Source organism: Callorhinchus milii, unplaced genomic scaffold (genome assembly GCF_018977255.1).
Source record: "Callorhinchus milii isolate IMCB2004 unplaced genomic scaffold, IMCB_Cmil_1.0 Scaffold4, whole genome shotgun sequence".
Classification (NCBI taxonomy): domain Eukaryota; kingdom Metazoa; phylum Chordata; class Chondrichthyes; order Chimaeriformes; family Callorhinchidae; genus Callorhinchus; species Callorhinchus milii.
Genome location: NW_024704745.1, coordinates 48,083,583 through 48,108,655, shown reverse-complemented (window position 1 = coordinate 48,108,655; position 25,073 = coordinate 48,083,583). Strand labels below are relative to the sequence as shown.

At 42.6% G+C, this 25,073-nt stretch overlaps 1 non-coding gene across 1 annotated transcript; it reads left to right on the top strand.

Annotated features, from left to right (window-relative positions):
• Nucleotides 1-23,115: 23,115 nt before the first annotated feature.
• On the top strand, nucleotides 23,116-23,188 carry trnag-ccc. Its single transcript has one exon. It is a non-coding gene; the product is annotated as a tRNA-Gly (tRNA).
• The last annotated feature ends 1,885 nt before the right edge of the window (nucleotides 23,189-25,073 follow it).

Here is a 25,073-nt window from a genome sequence, read left to right as displayed (position 1 = left end):
ATTTTCACATGAATTAAATATCCATGACACTGTCCAAAAAGAGAAGGGAATTATTTCAGGTATCCTGGCCAATAATTCTCCGGATAAAATTGGTCATTCACTTCAAAACTGTTTGAAGGTCACAGCTGCAAAATCTCTACACTTGAAAATAATTACCTGTGAATTGTTATATCACATGCAAGAATTATTATTATAAGCATCAGGGAGTCTAAAGACTACATAATAATAATTATTATTTACCAGAATTTAGCAAAATCTTGTATAACACACACAATTACAAAAAATATGCCATAGGTGCGTAATGCAGACATATGCAATGCACATATTACAACTGTCTGGAGTTTTTCATAGTTAATAATGCAATTGAGCACTTGTGCTGGCACCAATGGTTTATGAAATAATAAGAAACAGTAAAACATGTGTTGTACATTATACGAGACATTTACAGGCTACGGTTTTATATTGCACAGGTTATAGATCTTCTGCTGTATATTACTATTTTAAGTTCGCTGATTTTCTCATTTGGGTTTTCAATCTTCTGTTGCAGCCAGAGGAAGAGGATTCAGGCAGGATTTTACCCGGGTGAACAAAGAAAGACAAACACAGGAAATTTATGTAAGCAGTACTGGGGTGATGAGATTATTTTTTGTGCAATGAGTTAGGATTTCCATTTAATTATAATACATTGTGTTACACATTATAATAATCTTTGCAGTTAGACATAGCGCTTTTCACGTCTTGTAGACGTCTCAAAGCGCTTTACAGAATGTACTGTAAAGTGAATTGACTGTATTTTTGTGGGCGAAACTCAGCAGCCAATTGTCCCACAAACAGTCATGGATTGAAATGACCAATCTTATTATGCTTTTTTTTCTTGAGGGTTTATTATAAGGTGTGTAGAGTAAGCAAACAAGCCCAAGGTTTCGCCCTGCCGGGAATCGAACCCAGACTCTCACTTGCAAGGCAAGTGCTCTAACCACTGAGTTACAGGACTCCACGCCATTGACAGTTTTTTACACCCAGTATGTATATCAAACATCTCTATTGCTTTTGGGGACTACATACATAAAACATAGGAACACAGCAATATGAACAGGACTAGGCCATTCAACTCCTCGTGCCTGTTCCACCATTTTACTAGATCATATTAATAATAATCCTGCATTTCACATAGCGCCATATCATTTCATCAAGATGTCTTAAAACACTTTACTGAAGATATTGTAAAGTGAATTGACCTTATGTGCGAAACGCAGCAGCCAATTGCGCACAGCAGTGTCCCACAAACAGTCTTGGATTGAGTGACCCTTTGTTTTGGGGTGGGGGAAGAGAATCAAATCTCTTTAACATATCAAACACCTCAATTAGATCACCCCTCAACCTTCTAAACTCAAGGGAATATTGCCAAGTTTATGCAACCTGTCCTCGTAATTTATCCCTTTAAGCCCTGGTATCATTCTGGTGAATCTGCTCTGTACCGACTCCAGGGCCAATATATTTTTTTCTGAGGTGCAGTGCCCAAATCAATACTCCAGATGGGGTCTGGAAAGCTCTTACAACAACGTTATCCGTGTCTGCGGATGACATCGCCAAGAGGGAGCATGTAGATGAGGAAAAGAAGGGAGCCCTGGGGTCCCCGCAGTTGACCGGGAGGAAGTGGGAGGAGAAACCATCTGCTGAGATGAAGTGGAGGTGATTGCTTAAGTAGGACTCGAACCATGCGAGTGTGGTCCCACTAAGGTGGATGAGGGAGGAGAGTCGGTGGATGAGGATGGCGTGGTCAAATGTGGCAGAGAGGTCCAGGAGGAATAGGAAGCAGAGGGAGCCCTGGTCACAGATAGAGAGGACACAGTTTGACAAGCGCAGTCTCTGTGCGGTTTGCAGGACGAAAATCAGACTGCAGGGACTCGAGGAGGGAGTGGAGGAAGAGTATATTATGTATTTTCTATTGTTTTGTCCACATTGCTGTGTGGACAACTGGGGGGGTGGGGATGAAAGCTGAAGAAAGATGACCGAAACCACGGCCAAGGAGACAACAAAATGCCCCACGTCGGGAAGTGGAATTCATATAGTCTAGGCAATGCACTCCAATGCAATGCGGGTGTTTTGCAATGTCAGAGGTATCATCCTTCAGGTGAAACATTAAACGGAGGTCCCATCTGCCTGTTCAGGTGGACGCTAAAGATGCTTTGGCACTATTGAAAAAAANGGGAGTTTCTACTGGTGTCAGCAACTCCAAATAAATAAAAATTAAAACAGCTTTCTTCGTTTTTACAGAATGTTGACAGTACTTCAAAGGGCAGAGAACAGTAAACAACTTTCACTTTTGTAGTGCCTTTTCCACAGAATCTAAAGAAACTTTACAAAGAGTGGAATAAAGCAAGGTGGGAGTGGCAAGGGAGTGGAATTAAAGAGTGGTCAGCAACAACAAAATTACATTTGTAAAATGCCTTTCACATCGGGAGGACGTCCCAAGGTGCTGGACAGACAGAGTTACGGACCTGAGCTGGGGGTCGGGGTGGGGGAGGATGAAGGGCAGTGGGGGGGGGAAGCAGGGAGATCGAAAGCATGGTCGAAGAAAAGGGTCTTGAGCTGGGTCTTGAAGGTTGCAGGGGAGCGGGTGAGGCGGGATGGAGTTCCAGAGGGTGGGGGCAGGGGCGGAAGGCCTGCCCACCAATAGTGGGGCGGGCAAGATGGGGGACATGAAGCAGGCCTGAGCCCGCTGAGCGGAGGAAGCGAACAGGATGGTAGGGGTTAGGAGGACACAGAGGTAGGAGGGACCAAGACCGTGGAGGGCTTTGAAGGTGAGGACCAGGATCTTGACCTGTATCCTCTGTGTGATGGGAAGCCAGTGGAGTTGGGCAAGGATGGGGGTGATAGGGTTGCGGAGCCTAGTGCGGGAGAGGATACGGTTCTGCAGAGTTCTGGATGATCTGCAGCCTGTGGAGGGAGGAGTTAGGGAGGCCGACAAGCAATGAGTTTGCATAGTCAAGCCTCGATGTAATTAAACCATGTATGGTCAAAGAAGTAGACTTCCCACTTTTATGAGGTAAAGTGAAGGCTAGTAGTAATCCATAGCTCCAAACCATTTAGACATTTTTACATCGCTAAAAATATTTTGCACCTATATTATTAGATCAAGGGAATTAGTGTTCAGTAAAAATCAAAGAGTTCCCTCTTCTCCATTAAAAATAGATAAATCCCTGCAAGCTCCACCACTGTTAAACAATCCAAGATGTTACTATATAAAGAGCTCTATATAAATGCAAGTGGTTGTTGTTATTTAAATACTGGCCAATTATTTGCAATGTAGAAACTAATTATAAAGCAATGCTATTTTGGCAATAAATGTAGGCTTATGTTAATGAATTAGAATTTTGCAATGCATGCATCAGATATTTCAAGACTAAGATTATGAAAACCCGAAGGTTAGCTTTTTTTCCCCCACACATTCAAATTCTTCAGTCATGCTAGGTAAATATTTCCTTTCGTATCTTTTCAACACCACAATAAGGAGCTAAAATAACTCAACATCTGGAAAAAAGCTTACAACTGGATATTACAACTATGCCAAATGCATTTAAAGTGTCTCGTATCACACAATTTTGAGGACTGCATGTGATTTGTCATTAGTGGTTGATTTAATGAACTGTTGAGTAACACTTTTGTTTTCTCGCTCACCTTTTGATCTGTGGGCAATCATTTTTGGTGGGATATAATTCCAGATGTCAGCCTTACTCCACTATCTTACCCAAGTGACTATTCTTGATGTGTGAATAGATTATGAATGTCAGCAGGCTGTTCATCCATTCAACCACGGGGGGTGTGGGGTTTGCCCTATACTCAGACACTTCATAGCAAGAGTCACTGGATACTGTAATTAAAATTTCTTTCTCTCTCTCAAATCTGTTTATAAAAGCTCATAGCAGCCCCCTTTATGGTATAAATGACACTATTAACAGGTATCAAACCTGGAACATTGGCTAGTTTGTATATTCACACGACACAGCAACTTTTCTATTAACGAAACCCAGGGAATATGCTTGTTCACTAGTTCTGGTGTTGGCATCATTTATGTTGTTTTTCTATTCAATCTTTTTGTCAGCACCTATACTTTAGTGTTGTGTTTTGTGATATTAATAGTTCTGTGATTCACTGGCATCCAACAACTAAACTATGTTTATTTGTGTTTAATCCCACTTACAGTTAGTCTGTCACAAGTTTCCCGATGACTCAACTGGTAAAGCCACCGCCTGCAGTGAAATTATACAATACAGTCTCAGGAAATTTCAGATTTGATCCTCAATCTGGCCTGACTTAGCTGATCCTAGGCAGAGCAGCAGTGGGACCCAACAACTTTTGTGAAAAAAAATTGGAATGAATTTAGGGTTCCTGATCACCACACTCTTAGCAAGACATTGTGTGGATGTAATGTGAGGACTTAATCTGGTTCATTGTGATGCCCCTCCCCACAATCAAATAACTTGCTGATACTCAGCTCTTATGCTCACACATGGGCATTGGAACCAGGTACCAAAAGATAACTAGCATCCAAGGAAATATACTGCCAGCAAGACTCTTCTTAGTCTTCCCTCAGTGGTTAAGAGTTGTTTGGCTTGTGCATGTTTTTAGATGCTATTTTACTCCAGTTTTCCAGGTTCGTTTTTGGAGACACTCCTGAATAATGTCTTGGAGCACACACAGCTTATTTTGTTTTAATAAAAGGAGAAAGTTGCTCTTGTTTTATAAAATCCAGTGCATCATGAAGGTAGCAAATCAAATCCTTGCTGGTGAGTTGCTACCCCTGTGACTGAATGTTTTTCCAATGTTTCAGTTGTGAAAGCCACTGATCTGTACGAAGCCAAGTCATAAAAATGATCTCATTTTTGATTCCTGGTCGGTGCTGCGTTATTTGCTGGGCTAAGCAGCAGGAAGTAAGCCAGAGTTCCCACTTTCAATACCAGAAGTTGCTGGGAACACTCAGCAGGTCAGGCAGCATCGATGGAGACCTTTCTGACGAAGGGTAGTGGACCCGAAACATTGACTCACTTTCCTTTCTCCATAGATGCTGCTGAGTGTTCCCAGCGACTTCTGTTTTTGTTTCAGATTTCCAGCATCTGCAGTATTTTGCGTTTTGTTCCCACTTTCAATATCTATCCACTGACTCAGCTGGAAATTGGATGTTAGAGGACAGGATCAGCCTCAGCTGTGATCTCCTCATATTCAGATAGTCTGCCAAGACCCACTGGCTAGGTTGAAAGATGAAGAATGACTACTCAGGTGAGATACCAGATATCAGCCAACATCTGCAGCATCTTGACCCAGCAAAAATCAATTTGGAAAAAAGAGGAACAAATTGCAGTCTTACATATGAAGAATGGCCAGTGCCTGTGAGTGAAGTGTCAATGGAACTATATTGCAGCACAAATCAATGCCTTCAAAGGAGGAGGGAATAGAACAACAAAAAATTACATTTGTATAGCGCCTTTCACATCGGGAGGATGTCCCAAAGTGCTGAAACAAATGAAAAACACTTAAGGTATAAACTTTACTCAATTACTCTAAGGACAAACATTTAATTCACGACAATAACATTTGTGAATATGAATTCATGACAATTAATTAACTACTGGTAATAAAAGTATAATACTAAATATAAAATGAAAATATCCTTAGCTTGAATTAAATAATTGAGGCAACCAGATGCTTTTGGTCGCTAGCACTAAAAATAAACTATGGCCATTTCAGATTATGATTAACAGGTTTACGCCATTCTTTCAATTTTTATTGCACTACTTGCATTTGCTGCCATGCAGCGTCAAGCATCTTGATTTTTCTTCCCACCCACGTAACACTACTCTCAAAATTCTCACACTGACTTTTTTACTGCAACATAACAGATCCAAGTTTATTGGTTAATTATTCTAGGCTAAGAAATAGAAAGAAATTGAAATCTCCTGGACCAGAAGAGCTTGAGGCATAAAGTCCATTAAAAACAGTTGGGCTCTGTTCTCATGAGGAATGTGTGGGACAGGTTGTGGCTTTGTATGAGATTGCAGAGTATCATAAAACTAATCCCTCCTATGTGGCATTCATCAACTTCTGCAAAGCTTGACCTAGTGCCTCATGAAGAAACTGGAAGTCATGAGATTACTTGGTTATACCTTGGATGAAATCAAGGGGGACAGAATTGGTGCATCTGTTCAAGGCCTTTCTGACAGGATTGCAGTGCTTCTGTCTACAGATGATATCTGCTGCTGGCAGACTCACCTGAGGACCTTTTGCACTGCTTACACAATCTGAACACTGGGCCATCCAGTGGGACATGATGTGATGGTGGTGCCCCCATCCGGAATCATGGTTCTGCATGGCTCAAAAGAAAATTGGAAGATACAAGTGGAATCAGTCCCAATTGTTGATTCCTATTGGTACCTAGGGCTGTGCTGGACACCAACTTTTCCTTGGATTGTCCTGAGGACTGCGCAGAGAAGGGGTGAAGGACTCTATGGTCATGCTCATCTCTCTTTAACGACAACAAGGTCCCAATGCAGGTCAAGTTTGTGGAATACAAGATCAGGGTTTGTTGCAAACATGTGAAGCAAACGGAAGCTAGGCCTCTGACCCACACTGACCTGTCGCTGAGCATGCTGGAGTCGTAGGCGGCTTTACAGTGCACACATCTATTTGCCAAAGCTCCTCACGTCAGGACCTGGATTAAGCAGCTTGTGCTGAGTAATGGCACTGGACATGGACCTCAAGAACATCAAGGTTGCAAGCAAGTCATAAGCTGTCCTGTAAAGGTCCTCCCACCACACTAAAGGCAAATGACTGTCAGATAGCTGATAAGGAAACTCTGAAGCTTGTGGAACCATGGATCTATGGGAAGGAGGCCAGGATCACGCCTCTGTGGCAGTCTCGGAAAACCAGTTCCTGAGCCAGGTGGGTCCACAGTATTCCAGTGCACCGCTGATGACAGCATAGCCAGTCTGGCTATCAGCAGGACTTGGAAAGGCAAACAAGTCACAGGGGGCAGGGAATCATCCCACTCAGCTCCTGTTAACCTTGCAAACCATAGTCCTAACGGGTTGGGTGCTCCTAGCTGATAAGCAGTGGGAAAGCTGGCCAGTGCAATCAATGGCAAACTATGGCGGTCCTCGTAGTTCGAGCACGCTTTTGGTAAGCAGAATGGGTCCATCCAGGGAGAGAGCGTACATTCCATTCCAATAAATACAGCTCATTGGTTAGAGCACTCGCCTCACAAGCGAGAGACCTGGGTTCGATTCCCAGCAAGGCGAAACCTTGGGCAAGTTTCCTTACTCCACACACCTGATAATAATCCCTCCAGAAAACAAAACATTAATAAAAATTGGTCACTTCAATTCAGGACTGTTTGTGGGACACTGATGTGCGCAATTGGCTGCCACGTTTTGCCCACAAATATATACAGTCAATTCACTTTACAGTATATTCTGTGAAGCGCTTTGAGACGTCTCGAAGATGTGAAAAGCACTGTATCAAATGCAAGGATTATTATTATTATTAAATATCTCTGGAATTTCCATGTACAAGTGAGATGCGTGGAACTCTGAGTTTGGTTTGGATACTCCTAAGCATGGTGATGGGTTTCTGCATGTGTCAGACACCCAGCTGAGCAAAAATGAAACCAGTTATGCATCATTCTTGAGGGGCAACAATGACAAGTAAGGCCCCAAGCTAACTAATGGAGGACATGTCAGAACTCATGCCTTCTGCAGCTCAGTTTCTGAAACTAGTGTAATATTTATTCCCAGAGGAAAAGTCACAAACACATGCAAAATTAGTTTTTCTTGACTGGAAGCTTTCCATAAAAACCAACACACATGAGTAAACAATTACAGAAGCTACGCATATAAAATTACAACAGAGTGCTGAAAATTCTCCCTTTAACCATACAATTGGTCTCATAGCTCATTTTACATTTCGGAGTGCAACTTTGTGTATACTTTTGGTGTGGTAATAAATTATTAATAAAGCAAGAACATTATCGGTGGCAATGTTAGAAGATTCTATTTCCATGCCAATGTGGTGTGTGATGATATCAATTGCAGTAGCTTAGCAACTCTGTAGAAGCATGCCAATTCCTACCAAACCGCATGCACAAATAAGCAGCTTTTAAAAATACAATCTCACTACTGTTTAATGCAAAACATTCTTCCACAATTTACAAGACACTAATTTAAAATAATTAATGGATTTAAAAAGGATATTTTCCTTGGTGCAAGTGTATTCTGACAAAAAAGCAATGAAGTATTGATAAGCAAACAAAGCATAGCATGTACATTTATTTCTGGAATGTGGTCATGCCAGAACTCTTCATTTGCAGATGCAAACATTTTCCTACTCTGCTGTAATGTTCATCTACTCTTTCAGATAATTCATGCATGTCTTGCATGTATGTTGTCATCATAGTTTATTAGGCTATAGAGAAAAACCCATGTATTGCTTTTAAGCTGGGTACAGTCCAATGTCATTTGTTATTGGGCTGCATGAGGCACTAGAGATCTGTCTGTCTACCAGAGTCACATAGGTAAGCTGGGTGAGCCAAAACATGGAACTAGGACTGAGTTTTTCCAAATGCAGCCACCTGCAGATTTTGTGTGGCCACAGCAGTATCCTGGCTCAGGGGAAAAAGAGCATGTAAGCATGGTAGCACATGCAGATCCTTGTAGTTCGAGCGCACATTGGGCCTGCTGCTGTGGAGGGGGTAACCAGACAACAACAAATTACACATAGTGCCTTTCACATCAGGAGAACATCCCAAAGCGCTGGGAGAGGCACACCACCTCCCAGGAAGAGTCGCTAGGGTGGGTGGGCATGTGCCTCTCTCTTCCAGCTTGCTGGCTGGCTCGAGTAGGGGGAAAGTAACGCAGATTATTAAAAGTGGCATTGTGCCCACTAGAAAGTGTTACTAGGATATAAGTATTTTAAGCAGAATCATGGAGACTGTACATTTGCATTTCTACTTTCATAACATTTTCAACAACTAATCTTAGGACACATTCCCTATAATAATAATAATAATCCTTGCATTTGATATAGCGCTTTTCACGTCGGGAGGACGTCCCAAAGCGCTTCACAGAACACACTGTAAAGTGAATTGACTGTATATTTGTGGGCGAACGCGGCAGCCAATTGCGCACAGCAATGTCCCACAAACAGTCGTAGATTGAAAATGACCAATTTATTATTGTTTTGGTTTTTTTGGAGGGATTATTATTAGGCATGTGGAGTAAGGAAACTTGCCCAAGGTTTCGCCCTGCCTGGAATTGAACTCAGGTCTCTCGCTTGCAAAGCGAGTGCTCAACCAAAGAGCTACAGGACTCCACATGGAAATAAATGTCAGCATAGCTCACCTCTGAGCATTTGGGGTTCAAACCACACGTGGGGACTTATCGTCTCTCGGCTGATCCTCCAATGCAGTGATAGGAGAATGTTGCATTGTCAGACACACATTTCTTCAGTTGAGATGCTAAATCATCCTGTTTGCATCTTCAGGTGGATCTTAAAGATCCCAATATAGGACTCAAATAGAAAAGGAAGTCTCCGCTAATGTCCTGCCAACAGTCATCTAGATAAAATTGGTCATTCACTTCATGGCTGTTTGTGGGACACTGTTGTGTGCAAATTGGCTACCATGTTCACCAACAGTGTACTCACTACACTCTACAGTAAATCTGTGAAGCACTTTAAGACATTTTGATAATATGATAAGGCACTATACCTAATGTTTCATGATTATTATGTGAAATGTTTCTGAAATCAACCCTTCTTATGATGTCTTGCTGTATTAAAACAATCCCAAGAAGATGTCAAGATATTAATCACTACATTTTATGGATTATATTTCTATTCAGGTTTTTAATCAAAGCTGCAATTTGCCATTATACAATAACTTGCCAGTAAAGAATGCCTTTTACATAGGATGATCAACCAAAATGTTTAACACATGATTGTTAATATAGAGAGAGAATTAAAAAGAATCAAGGATGTTGAGCAAAATCATGGTGAAAATAAAAGATGGGTTTTTCAGAGTTTTTGAGTCAGGAAGAGAGGAAGAGAGGAAAAAAGTCAACGAGATTTTAGAAGAGTTTCAGAGGTCAATATTTATTTCAACTAAAATTTTTTTTTAAATCACAGGATGGCTATTGTTTACAGAGACTCACAAGTCCACAATTCTTGCAGCAAAAACGCTGACATCTGGAAAAAGCATGGCAGTAATGAACTGTGAGATTGAGGTAAATCAATGCAGTGCACAACAATGTGGTAGAATGCAATCTTGCATATTACACATTACCAATCTAAATAGGTCATCAAGGGAGAGCGAGGAGTCTAAGCACTGCCCTATTGGGAGTGAGGAGAAAACACTTCAAACATTAATGTACACCTTCTGATATCAGGTTACATAGTGGTGCAGCCAGAGGTCTAAACCCATGGCTGAAATTGTAGCCTTGCACTTCCAGCCAGCACTACATAAGCTCTATGGTTATATTTCCAGTGGACACTGTACAAGTAGAAACATGGCAACTTCGCATAGAGAAAATAATGCACTCCGCATTTTCTAATCCACCAATTTCTAATCAGGGCAAGTGTGCAAACAGCTCTCTGCAGGCTCATGCCATGTTGTGGCATAATTCAAGTAACTGATTCATGGTACCTAGTCAGAAATTAAGGGTGTTTATCCCAAAGTAATTTGCACGAAGCAATAACAAATGAATAATAGTTAAAACAAAGATATTCTGGGTGAACAGTAACTGGTAGGACAAGATACCTTACTGGTTGACATTTTAAGTGAAAAGTGCATTCAGGACAACTACAACTTGCATTTATATAGCGTCCTTCCCGCTGGGTAGCGTCCGGGGCGCTTGATGGAGTCTGACCCTGAGCCAGGGGAGAGGGAGGGGGGAGGTGACCGTAAGCACGATCAAAAAAGGTCTTTAGGCGTGATTTGAAAGTGGAGAGGGAGGGGGTAAGTCAAAAGGATTGAGGGAGAGAGTTCCAGAGTTTCGGGGCATAGTGGCTGAAGGCATGGCCAACGATGGTGGATCGGAGGGGATGAGGGACAAACAGGAAGCTGGAGCCAGCTGAGCGGAGGCAGTGGATGGGGGTAGTGAGGTAAGCAAGTCGGATAGATAGGGAGGCGCGAGGGCATGAAAAAATTTGAAAACTTGTCAGATGATCTTGAAGTCGATCCGTTTAGTGATTGCCAGTCGAGCCTGGCAAGGACTGGTACGATGGAGTTTTGTGCAGGTGAGAATCCAAGCGGCAGAGTTTTGATTTAATTGGATTTTGTGTATGGTGTAGCTGGGGAAACCAGCGAGGAGGGCATTGGAATAGTCCAGCTGGGAAGTGAAGAAGGCGTGGTTTTCGGGTGCGTTGGCTGTGAGGCATGAAATTAAAACTGAAACTAGTTAAAAGTTCATGCCAATGTTTACTTTGAATAGTAAACCTTAGGAACAGGCTCCCTAGAGACGGATGTAGTAGGAAGTGTTGATTCCTTAAAACCCAGATTAGATAGTTCGGGGGGACGTCTTAAGGCACTGGACAGACAGAGTTAAAGACCAGAATTGGGGGTAGGGGTAGGGGAGGGTGAAGGGGGGGGAAAGCAGGGAGATCGAAAGCATGGTCAAAGAGGAGGGTCTTAAGATGGGTCTTGCAGGAGGCAAGGGAGGGGACGAGATGGAGGGACTGCGGGATGGAGTTCCAGAGGGTGGGGGCAGAATGGTGAAAGGCCCGCCCACCAATAGTGGGGTGAGCAAAGCGGGGGAAGTGAAGCAGGCCGGAGCCCGCTGAGTGGAGGAAGCGAACAGGATGGTAAGGGGTTAGGAGGTCGCAGATGTAGGGGGGGGGGCAAGACCGTGGAAAGTGAGGACCCGGATCTTGAACTGTATCCTCTGTGTGATGGGAAGCCAGTGGAGTTGGGCAAGGATGGGAGTGATAGGGTCGCGAAGCCTAGTGCGGGAGAGGACATGGATTGCAGAGTTCTGGATGATCTGCAGCCTGTGGAGGGAAACTCCCATCTGAGGCATCCTGCTGGTTTTGATTATCCCTTCAAAAANTCCTTAAAATAATGAGGAAAAGAAAGAGGATGAAAAACATAAACACATAAGAATTAGGAGTAGGCCATTCGGCCTCTCGAGCCTGCCCCGCCATTCAATAAGATCATGGCTGATCTATTCTAACTCCACCTACCCGCCTTATCCACATATCCCTTAATCCCTTTATCCACAAGAAATCTATCAATCTCAATCTAGCGAATCTCAGTCAATCTCATATCTAGCGAAAGACCAGAAACCAGAAAGGGCAAAGAAAAATACAATTGAAGGGCAAGACTCTGCTCTTCGCTAATGCTACAAGAGCTTTTACTAACTGGATTTTATTTCACCTGCTGATTTCACTGGTTCTTTTAACCCAAATTCAGAAATAATGTGACCTGAAAATGTCACGCCTTACAGATAATCTTAACACTAGGCACTAAAGTTTCACACAATCACTTCTCTCTCAGTGATAGCACAGCTCTGATGAATACCCTTAAACACTTACATTACGTGGTCCTACTTATCTATTTTCATTTCCTTCATCTGGTCCAGGTGAATGAAGAGCAGAATGAAAGGACCAAACATTGTATAACTACGAACGCAGACGAGAAAATATTTCTTCCATCCACCAACACAAATGTCTGGCATATGTGGAACAGACTCCCAAATATTGATTAACTCATGGATAAATATCTTTAAATCTTGTTAGGAATAGAATAGCAAGTGATAAAAATAAACATCAGCCTGGCTCAGTTGGTAGCCCTTTCACCTCAGAGTCAGAAGGTCGTGGATTAAAGCCCCACATTGGGATTTTGTGCTCACAGTATAAAATGACACTCCAATACAGTGCTGGGCATGAGTGTTGTCGGAGGTACGCTCCTTCACATGAAACATTAAACTGCGTACCTATTCTAGGTAACTGACACTAATCTACCTATTCAGATAGTTAGTAAAGATTCCATAGCACGATTCAAAAACATAAGAGAGTTCCTCACAGTATCCAGGCCAACAATCCCCCAGATAAAATTGCTCTCATTTCACAGCTGTTTGTAGGACCACATTCAGTTACAAATTACAGAATCACTACACTTTCAGTAAATCCTTTGAAGTGCTTCAAGACATCCCCCGACATGAAAGGCAATACATCAAATGCAAGGATTATTTAGGATTATAATTAAATATTTATGGAGTTAATTACCTCTATCAAAGACAATGTTCCTTGGGCTATTATAACTAAGGAAATTTCATCTGTGGGAATCACCAGGCAGAACTGAATATAAGATAGTTGTGGGAATAAATCGATCTAGTTTTGCTCAATTACCATTTCAGGTTTCAGCAAAATATCTTTCCTAAGGAATTGAAGCAGGTGAAATAAAATCCTTGAAATTAAATGTTAAGACTGTGGTTATTCCAGATGAGCAGGCTTGCTATCAGTGCATGATCTTCTCCTTCCTGAACAGAAATTTTCAGCACAGAAGGTGGCCATTAACCACATCATCATTGCTCCCTGTTTTTCTCAGTCACCCTTTTGTAAACTGATCATACATTCCAGCTCTTTTCCCATACCCCTTATGTTTTTATGTCTCAAGTGCTTAACCAATTCAGTTTTGAATGATTCTAAGCATCCTGCCTCGAGAGCTACTTATGGTAATGAATTCCACACACTAACTCTGACTGAAAGAACTCAAAACTTAATTCCAAGTTATTCTGCTAAGAACCTTGAAACTCTTCTCCCTTTTCACTGATAATCCAACAAGAGAAAATAATTTGTCCCTATCTACACTGTCATGCCCGAACAGAATCTTCAACACTTCCTTCATATCCCCTCTCAATTTCCTCTATTTCAGTGGAAAGTGACCCAATGTTCTCATATATGGAAGCATTGTCTCAAAGCTTGTATCATCCAAGTGAATCTGCTTTCCACTGGTTCCATCTCCACAACATCTTTCTGGTTGCAGGACATCCAACACTAAATATAATACTCTGACTTCAGCCTAATCAATGTCTTATAGAATTAAATAGGAATTCACTACTTTTATATCCATTATCCCCATTTATATATACCAGAATACCAGTTGCCTTCCTGATAGCTTTTTGCAACTGTAGACCCATTTTAAGTGATTTATGTTTTTATATTTCGAGATCCATCTGCTTCTCCACTCCATTGAGAGTGGTTTATTTTTTTTTAGCCTATAATCTCCCTCCCTATTCTTTTTCTCTTAAAGTGTAGCATCCCATAATTATCAGAGTTAAACTGTTTTTTTGGTCAACTGGATGAATGACACATACAGAGAAACCCATCACCAAGCTTAAGAGTATCCAAACCAAACTGAGAATTCAATGCATCCCACCTACACGTGGAAATTCCAAAGATAGATTTTTGGAATGAATTGCTGTCTTTCTCCCTGGAGGGAGGGCATCCTTGAATTACACAAATTAAACTTTATCTGCAATTGTGAAAAATTGTGAAAAGTCTAATTTTCACAATTTGCCAATATACCCAATTAAGTATATTCAGTACAATCTCTCCCGTGTCTATATTCAAGTCATAAATCTATACTGTAAAAAGCAATACTTCCAGGACCGAGCCTGGGGATCATGACTATTTACATCCTGACAGTCTAAAAAAAAATTGATTTCCACTCTAAACATTGTTCCTCAACCATTCTTATATCCACTCTTACTTATTTACCTGTAATACAAAGACCCTTAATTTCTGATATTAATTTCTACAGAGTAATTTATCACAAACCCTTTGAAAGTATAAATGTAGGTTAAACAAATGCAGAAACCACATGGACACGATGGTTTCAGGAGCAGTATGATTCACACAGTATAAATACATCTAACATAAAACACACCAGGCTCACTGCAACGTGATTAATTAAAAGCACTCAGATCAGTCAATAGACAGTCAGAGAACCTAAAACAAACAGTAGAGTCAATAGTGGGAGCACTCTAATCACATTAAAAATAACAACTAATTTCGCATTTTCTCTAAACTGGTCATTTTTTTAAAAAACTGCTAGTGTGATATGCAATGGAAAATATAAATCCGACTTCTCATTTTCAGCAGTATATAGGCAGAATTAAAATATTACAAAGTGAGATTCCAAGAATTCTTTCTAAGCATCAAAGATAAAAATCTAAGAGTAGTTTCCATAAAAAATATTTGTCAGCATCTTGTAAATAATAACAAACATTGCATTTGATATAGCACCTTATCACTTCTTTGAGGCATCTCAAAGCGCTTCACAGAATACACTGTAAAGTGAATTGACTGTACATTTTGTGGGTGAAATGCGGCAGCCAATTGCAAACAGCAGTGTCCCACAAACAATCATGGACTGAAGTGACCAATTTTATTATTATACATATTTTTTAAGGAATTATTACCCCTGGAAAAGCGATCCGCCAATCGACTAACAATAGGGTTCCTACTTACTGCTAGGTAAACAGAGGTGTGTGGAGTAAGAAGATTTGCCCAACGTTTTGCCCTGCTGGGAATTGAAGCCAAGTCTCTCGCTTGCGAGGTGAGTGCTCTAACACAGGACAAATCAGCTGGAGAATCCATGAGGCCTGCTTCTGACCCAACCATTCTGACAGGGTTGAATGAATCGCACCCCAATGGCCAGTGTTGTTATCAAATGGCCTATTTGAAAGCATTTATTAAAACTGTGATAACCAATAATAATACTTACATTTGGCATGGCATTTTTAAATCTTTGGAGGAAATCTTAAAGCGCTTCACAAGATGCTATGTGAAGTATAATGATGTGTATCTTGTAAGTGAATCTGTCAGTCAACTTTTGCACATCAATATCCACAAACCGCCACAAAGTGAATTAACAAATGTATTTGGGGGACTTTTGATGAGGACACAGAGAGAGACTCCTTTCTGTTTTCAAACAGTGCCACACCATGGGATCTTTACCATCCATTGGAACAGACAGATGGAACCTCAGATTAACATCTCATCCAAAGGAGAACACCTTTAAAAATGCAGCCCACCCTCCCCCCCCACTCCAGCACTGCACTAGACAGTTAGCCTAAACTAAAAGAGTTCAATGACCCAATGTCAGGCTTGAACCCACACCTTTCTGACTCAGAAGTGAGAGTACTATCAACTAAGCCAGGCATAAGAACGTTGTCACCAGTTTCCTATCCACACCTCAGGCACACGTCCCTTGCCATTGAGCGATGGTTCCACCAATTGGAAGAGTGGAGTTTAAGCAGCAGCTGCTTACCTCTCTGAAAGCCGATTAAGGTGGATTCAAAGCGCTGGACATTCAAAGGTGTGTTCACGAACTTTGACTTCAGGTCATGCTTTCCAGCAGCTGTCACCTCAAGCCTCATGTTTCCTCATCAACTATCTGGCAGATATCTGCCATCAGCGTGGTGGGAGGCTTGTGACGTGCTAGCCACCTTGATGCTCTCCAGATCCAAGTCCAATGCCACACAACAGGCTTATTCGGCATCAGCTGCTTAACCCAAGTCATCACACGAGAGGCCTTGATAAATAGACGTGCACGCTGTGAAGCAGACTCCGCTTCCAGGGAACTGCAGGCTAGAGCCCTCCCTCCCTGCAGCCGATTCGCGTTGCGCCACAAATCCACCTCACTGCTTGATCTTGGACTTCGCTAATGGGTCAGAGAAAGCCTATCAGTTGCATCCCCAGGAGCTCGGATCTGTAAAAGAGGACTATTTGCACACGGGTCTTCTATGCCACAAGCTTGTCCTGCATTAGGATCTTGCTCTCCTTGAAGAGAGATGAGCATGACCAGAGTGCCCTTGCCCCTTCTCAGCGCAGTCTTTCAGGACAGTGTCCAGGCTGAAATTAGTGTCCACCACAACCCCGAGGTACCAATAAGAGTCAACAATAGGGGCAGATGCGCCTCGTACCTTCCAATCAATTCTATCATGTTTTCCCTTGGGCTGTGCAGAACCATGATTCCGCACTTAGGGGCATCTACCACCATGTCCCATCGGTTGACCCAGTTTTCAAGATGCTTGAAAAATGAAAAGCTGGGGAAGGGCTTTGAGAACCCAGAACTTATAATTTGCCTGGCAACATTCACAACCCCGGCAAAGAACAAGTTGCTCATTTCGCTGAAACACCAACTTAATGACATCAGGAGGCGGGGAAGAAAATTGTCAACTGAATTACATCAAACTGACTTCACTTTTAAAATCAGTTTTTTTTTAAAAAAATCAAACTGTTAGATTTTACTAATGCTAATGCATTTTTTAAATGCTAAATTTGTCTTCTCTAATATATGACGCTTCCAAGAACAGAGAAATCACATCTATAACTATTAAGAAAACAGATCGATCACTTGTAAATTTCTGAATAAAATTATCTGCAAAATTATTTTGAGTCTAAATTCACTGCTTTTTACATCTCACAAAGTTTAACGTCTTCATTCATCCCTCATTTTTTCTGCAATTCTGCATCCCGAACATGAAACTTTGTTACGATATGTCCAATAAGTGAGTGAGCAGTTAATTCACATAACAAAGACTATTTATCATAATAGGAAGGAAATGACTGCCTGAAAATTGATTTACATACAGGTCTCACGTTGACTTTGGATACTAAGCACATACTGATTTGAAATACTTGGCCCACAATTGATTCACAGTGAATTTCAGTTGCTCAAATCTATGGTATTTAATGCTTTTACATCACTCAAAATTGATGATCCTTCATGAAGTTTCCAAACTTTGCCACAGCTAGAACATAGAAAATAATGGATACATTGGTGGAGTTACCAAGCAGCAATCTTATTGAAGGATGCAGATGATATCTGACTGATATTTGTAATTAGATTTTTGGCAAAAGAGGAAAAATATGTTCCAACAACAACTTGTATTTTTATAGCACCCCTCATGAGGGTAGTGTCCCAGAGCGCTTGACAGTGGCAGAGCCTGACATCGAGCCAGGGGGAGGTGACCGTAGGCACGATCGAAGAGGAGGGTCTTCAGGCACAACTTGAAGATGGGGAAGGAATGGGCAAGATGGAGGGATAGAGGAAGAGTGTTATAGAGTTTTGAGGCGTAGAACTGAAATCGCGGCCGCCAATGGTGGAACAGAGGGCACAGAGTCGAGCGGAGGCAGCAGGTACTGGGTTGGGGGGAAATAAATAAGTCAGAGAGGTAGGGAGGTTCCAGAGTTTGAAGGAATTTGAAAACAAGGTTGAGGATTTTGAAATCGATCAGTTAGGTGCAAGAGAGCCAGTGGAGCCTGGCTAGAACTGGTGTGATGGGATACAGAGTTTAGTTCGAGCAATAGAATAAGACTAAACAAACGCCCCTTGTTTCTATTACTTTCAATTGCTTCAATATATTTAATTTAAGAAATTATCATATAATGCAACATTACTTTTGTTATTGCAAATTTTCACAATAATCTCAATGGAGCAAGTTGACTAGAGTTGTTAAGCCTTTTTGCTCTTTACTGCACTGCCATGAGCACATTTTGAATGTGTTTTTATTAGGAAATGCAATCATGCAAGTTTATGCAAGTTCAGACTAATAATTAGGATAAGTTCAGTGTGTTACACAACACTAATCGGTGAGAACTAGCAGTGTGCAGATTTTGTCTTGCCTATGTGAAACAGTGCTGTAAGTATTCAATTCAGATCCATCAGTATGGTATTATGTAAATATTGTAAATGTAAGTATATCCTTGAGGACCTCCCCCCAATAAAATGTGGAAGATCAGTAACTTGCAAAGTAGTAAAGACATGAGCTGAATTACAGTGCCCTTTTAATTTAACTAAAGACTGCCTACAGCTCACTGTGACACATCTGTTTAAAGACCAACCTATTGGATAGAATTTTAAGCTCGAGTTCACATGGATTCTCAAACACAGTGCTGTAAATGGCTGCCAATCGTTCAATTTTAATTCTTTTTGTGTCAAAAATAAAAGCATGACAGCACTTTCCAGTTGATCAACACACAGGTTAAAAAAAAAACCAACAATGCAGTAATGCAGTAAAAATGTGAAACAAAATGCAAAGTGCCATATTTTGACCTCAATACCAGTTCCGAAATCAGTCGAAAGTCACATCTTATGCGAATTAAAACCACATATTTTAAAAAGGTGCCGTTTTTATACAACAGTGTAATTCTAATCGGTTTCAGCAAACTGCCACAGCTCCTACAAAATACACAATTGCTACACTGTACAACAAATCCTGTGATGCAGCCGAAGATAACCCCATGAAAAAGGCGCCACGTCAAATGCAATGTTTATTTTTTAAAAAAAGAAGTGAAAGTGCAAACAGAAAAGCACAAAAGGCATCGGCACGTGTGTAAACCATTCCTGAAATGCAATCAATATCACCCACTTTAGGACTTTTTTGTTCAATGAATTGCTTGCATAACCCCACCCCACACCCTCCCTCCCTCCCTCCACTCACTCACTCACACACTCACCCCATCACCAGATGAAACAAGAAAATCACTGACACAAACCACAAACAGGAAACCCCTTTTTTTTCCCACCACCACCACCGCTGCAGTGAAACGCAAATAACCCACAGGGTAACAAGTCTCACACCTTCCGATCAAATCCCTCATAACAATATTATTGCACACGTTGATGGGAATGGGGAGGAACAGAGAGACCACCGCCACACGCATCCGCGACACGTACGAGTGCACCTTCCACACTGGCTCCTTGTGGGAAACCTGGACAGCAAACTCCCACTCACTCGGGCTCAAGCTTTGCTTTGCGTGGTTTCCCCCCACTCCCCCAACCCCACTCCCCCTCCCTCCTCCAAAACGAAAGGTCTTAATAAGTTGATGACGAGCAGCGACGCGAATAAAACGGGGAAAGTCCGCGTTGTAAAGGTAGCGCAGCGACGTTTGCACTCTGACCCGAGGGAGAGGGAGGGAGAGAGGGAGAGGGGGAGAGAGTGGGGGGAGAGAGTAGGGAGAGGGGGAGAGAGTAGGGCGAGAGTGGGGAGAGGGAGGAGAGAGGGGGAGAGGGAGGAGAGAGGGAGAGAGAGTGGGGAGAGGGAGAGAGAGTGGGGAGAGGGAGGAGAGGGGGAGAGAGTGGGGGGAGGGAGGGGTAGGGAGAGGGAGGGAGATGGGGAGAGAGTGGGGAGAGAATGGGGAGAGGAGGGGAGAGGGAGGGAGTGGAGGGGGGGGAGGGAGGGAGTGGAGGGGGGAGAGGGAGGGAGTGGAGGGGAGAGGGAGGGAGGGGGGGGGGGGAGGGAGTGGAGGGGAGAGGGAGGGAGTGGGGGGAGAGGGGGGCACAAGCCCGGTTGGTGATGCAGATACAACTGGGTCCAGGCCTGAGGCCAACACAAGGAGACCCAGTCCCCCCCCGCCCTCCCCCCAGAGAGGATACTCACTATCAGGACTGAGCTCCTGACCACCTCGGATACGCTCTGCCTGAGCTCGGCCGCGGTGCCGGGTTTGCCCAAACCCCGGGTGAACCTCCGCGTTTCCTGGACCTGATGCTGAGCCATGGCTGCGGCACTCCCCACATCACCCCCGGCCCCCCCCGCCCGCTCCCCCCCGGACCCGCCGCGCTCTCCACAGGCTCCGCGGGACAGGACAGGACAGGGCAGGGCAGACAGGACACGCACACAGCCCCGGGCCGGGGCGGCTTCACATGCTCGAGCCTCCGCTCTCCTGCCCTTTAAACGCGAATCCTCTGCTCAGCCACTGCTGTCTCGAGGGGACGGGGGACCTTTGCCCGTGAAACCCGGGACCGGCAGCACCGGGTGGACAGGAGCGACATCAACCACGAGCGTCCGACTGTGACTGCAGCAGCAGCTGCTCTCTCTCTCTCTCTCTCTCTGCAGATCACTGTGCACCGCCCCCTCGCCAGGGCACAGGCACAGCACAGCACAGCCTCACCAGGTGGGCATCACACCAGCAATGCCAACAGCAAAACCACGCTATGTGTGTCAGCTGCTCTCATGCCGACCCTCCCCACCTCTCTCCACACACAGATCAGATCAGCGAGAGAAGTTCTGTAAATATTATAGTGTATATTCCACTCGAGTACCATTCGCCTCTGTCCCCCTCGTCCTCATCTTTATTTCTCGCTTCCTCTTAAATGCATCTATACTGTCTGCTTCCACCAGCACTTGGGGCAGCGAGTTGCACTTGTGCTGCCAAGATGTCTTTTGCCCCATCAAAACACTGAATATTAAAAGGGCACCGATGTCTTGCAGAAGATACAAGATTTAAGAATGGAATTTGGGACTATGAGGATATGCTTAAACGATTCATTCACAAAAAAAAATCGAGTCAAGGGGTCATGATGCAGATCTGTGAAAAAATGAGACACACATAATGCACTGTACATGTAAGCAGACGATTTGATTTCGCTTGTAAAAGCAGAACTGCAGCCTACATGTTACAGCCTCAAATAAGAGTAAAGATAACATTTTATCCCACAGAGTAGTGAATATTGTTGCAGTTGATTAACTCCTTCAAAAATAACTAGATTCATTTCTGCTTGAGAATAGTATTAGAAGGTACAGTGATAGGTCCAGTTTCGGACAGTGTAGAAGGAATGTAGATGAGCTGAATGCCCTTTTCACCTCATTGGTGGACATCAATTTCTGCCTGGACACTATCCTGAAGGACCACACTAAGAAGCGACGAAAGGCACTCTGGTTATGCTTTTCCCTTTTCAAGGACAGCAAGCTCCCAATGCAGGTCAAGTTGTGGCACACAAGACCTGTGTGCAAACAGTCCTCATTTATGGATCTGAGCTCCTGGAGATGCAGCAGAGAGTCTTCCTCCGACCAATCTGCAAAGTCCAGGATCAAACAGTGAGGTGGATTTGAGGCGAACATGATAAGTGGCTACAGAGAGGGAGGGCTCTGGCCTACACTGACCTGCCACTAAGCACCCTGGAGGCGGGGGTGGTATGTCTATTTGCCAAGGCCTCTCACATGAGGACCCGGATTGAGCAGTTGCTGCTGAATAAGCCCGATAGCGTGGCACTGGACTTGGACCTCAAGAACATCAAGGCGGCTGGCACGTCACAAGCTGTCCTGTAAAGGTCCTCACACCACACTGAAGGCAGATATCTGCCAGATAGCTGATGAGGAAACTCTGAGGCTTGGGGCAACAGCTGCTGAAAGGTCCAAGTTTGTATGTTCGGCACCTGGAGTCCACCTTGATTGGCCTCCAGAGAGGCAAGCAGCTGCTGTGTAAACTCCACACCTCCAATTGGTGGAACCATCACTCAATGTGAAGGGATGTGTGTCCGAGCTGCAGACAGGAAGATGGTGGTAATGCTCTCGTGCATTTCATGATGAGATGCGTTGCCAACTGGGAAGCTCGCTGGGAGTTCATTGTATCTACCATTTAACTAGTGAGGGCTCAAACCCATTCTTGTCAGATGGTGAACGACCAACTAGTGACTTATCATCTCTATCAATCTTCAATCTTTGTCCATAAAATATGACCTTGTATCCCATTCATAACCATATGTTTATTCAGTTTGTTTTTAAGGAATTAACTTGTAGAACATTGATTACATCTTTAGAGAGAAGCTTTCTAATTGTATCACAGCAGAAAGAAAAAAAATCAAAGCCCCAAGAAAACTGTCAGTATCCTTCATTAGCAGGCAGCTTGGCCACGTCAGCCTGACTGAGTTGATACACTCTTACCCCATACCATGTAGGCAGAAACTCGATGTAATGCTGGGAATGTGCTGCATTGCTGCAGATTCATTACACCATCTATAGGTTCAGGTAGATGTAAAAGATGCCATGGCACAATTTAAAAAGTGAAAGGAGTTTCTCCTCATGTCCTGGCCAATAATCCTCCAAATAAAATTGGTCATTCACTTCATGCTGTTTGTGGGACATAGTTGTTGTTTCTAATTGCACAAATTGGCTGCTGGATTTGCTCATAAAATACACAGTTACTACACTTTGAAGCTGATGGAGCGCCAGCAGCTCAGTACGCTGCGAGGTTGAGATGAACCGAGTCTCCTCTCTTTTAAACCTCATTCCTGCCAGCCTGCTATCAAACCAATGTTTTTTTTATAACCTAATGTGGAGTCCTGCAGCTCAGTGGTTAGAGCACTCACCTCCCAAGCGAGAGGACCTGGGTTCGATTCTCAGCAGGACAAAGCCTTAGGCAAGTTTGCTTACTCCACATGCCTCTGTGAAAAGCGCTATATCAAATGCAAGGATTATTATTATTATTATTTACCTAACAGTAAGTAGGAACCCGGTTGTTAGTTGATTGGTGGATTGCTTTCCAGGGTAATAATCCCTCAAAAAATAACATTTGGTCACTCAATCCATGACTGTGGGATACTGGTGTGCGCAATTGGCTGCCGCATATTGCCTACAAAATACACAGTCACTGCACTTTACAATATATTCTGTGAAACACTTTGAGACGTTTCAAAGACCTGACAAGGCACTTATCAAATACAAGGATTATTATTACTTTACAATATATCCTGTGAAGTACTTTGAAATGTCCTCTTGTGGGAAGGTTCTTATATGTAACACAAGGATTCTTCTTATTATTATAATTGTGATCTGGCCACATTTATTAGTGACGACTATGTGAATGATACCAGTTTAAGCTTATTTGTCCCATGAAATCAGTCACAGTACCATGTAAAACTCTACAAGCAAATATTGAATTACCTGATTCAAACAGTGGCTTGTTTCAGTTACTTGTATTGTGAAAGCTTCTGATAAAATAGTTGCTATATGTTTTTTTTTGGTTTATGAACAGCACAATTTTCACTTCAGACTCCTGTAAAACTCCATTTGTAATTGAACTCTCAGTCAGCACATTTCCAATTTATTGTCATTTTCTGCTTCCTATTGTCAAAACAGTCTACAATTCAACTGACACATTTGACATTATTTTATTGAAGTTAATGATGATACACAAATATATGATCTCTATTGTGAAAACTAACTTACACTCAGCTTAGTCACAAGCCACAAATATATAAACATGGAAATTAGTTTCAAAAGGAATAATTCTACAGGCTTATGTATCTGTCATATACTCGGATCTGACCTGCATGGCAAGAATAATCTACAAATACAATCGGATGAAAATCAACTACAAAGAAAAAGTGAAAATTATAGAGATCATCTCAGCCACTTGGTAGCTGTTATGGAAGTTTTGGGACAACGTGTGCCAGAATTGTTCCACTATGGAATGCCATGCCAAAAACACAAGGATGAAGCAGGATCTAGAGTTGTGTTTTAAATGGGTATTAGACAAAAATTTGAAAAAGTGAAATACCATAAAATGTATGGAGACTAGGGAAGTAAGACTCCATGGGCATTGTTTCATGGCGTTGACATAGCCATGATGGGCCAATGACCCCCTTCTGGGCTGTGAATTCTATGATTTTATATTGGTTATATATTTCTGGCATTATCAAACTTGTTTATTTGTCATTTTGTAACACCTGATGTGCAATTTACAAATAGAGCTTCAGATATTTACCAATATTTGATATGATACATTTCACATTGAAAGGACATCTCACAGTGCTACAAAGGATATACTTTAAGTCCAATGACTGGGTATTTTGTGGATGAACATGCCAGCCCATTTCTACAAAACAATGAACCAACAAAAGCCATGAAGTGACTGACCATTTTTTTTGAGAATTGTTGGCCAAGACACCAGAGGAACCTCCCGTCACTTTTCAAATATTTATATTTACCTAAGTAGGGAGACATGAGCTTGGCTTAACATTTCATCTGAAGTATGGCTCCTCCATCAATGCAGCACACCCACCAGTACTGTATTGGAATTTTAGTAGAAACTATGTGAGTTGCAAGTCTTGACGTGGGGCTTCAACCCACAACCTTCTGACTCCGAAGTGAGAGTGCTACCATCTGAGCCAGGATGACCCACAGATCACAAACTATGTACGTCTTTCAGAACTGGAGAAATGCCAAACTATAATCTCTACTTTTCAGTAAAAGTCTTAGTTTTCAGTAACATTGACTTTGCATCACTGAAGTTAT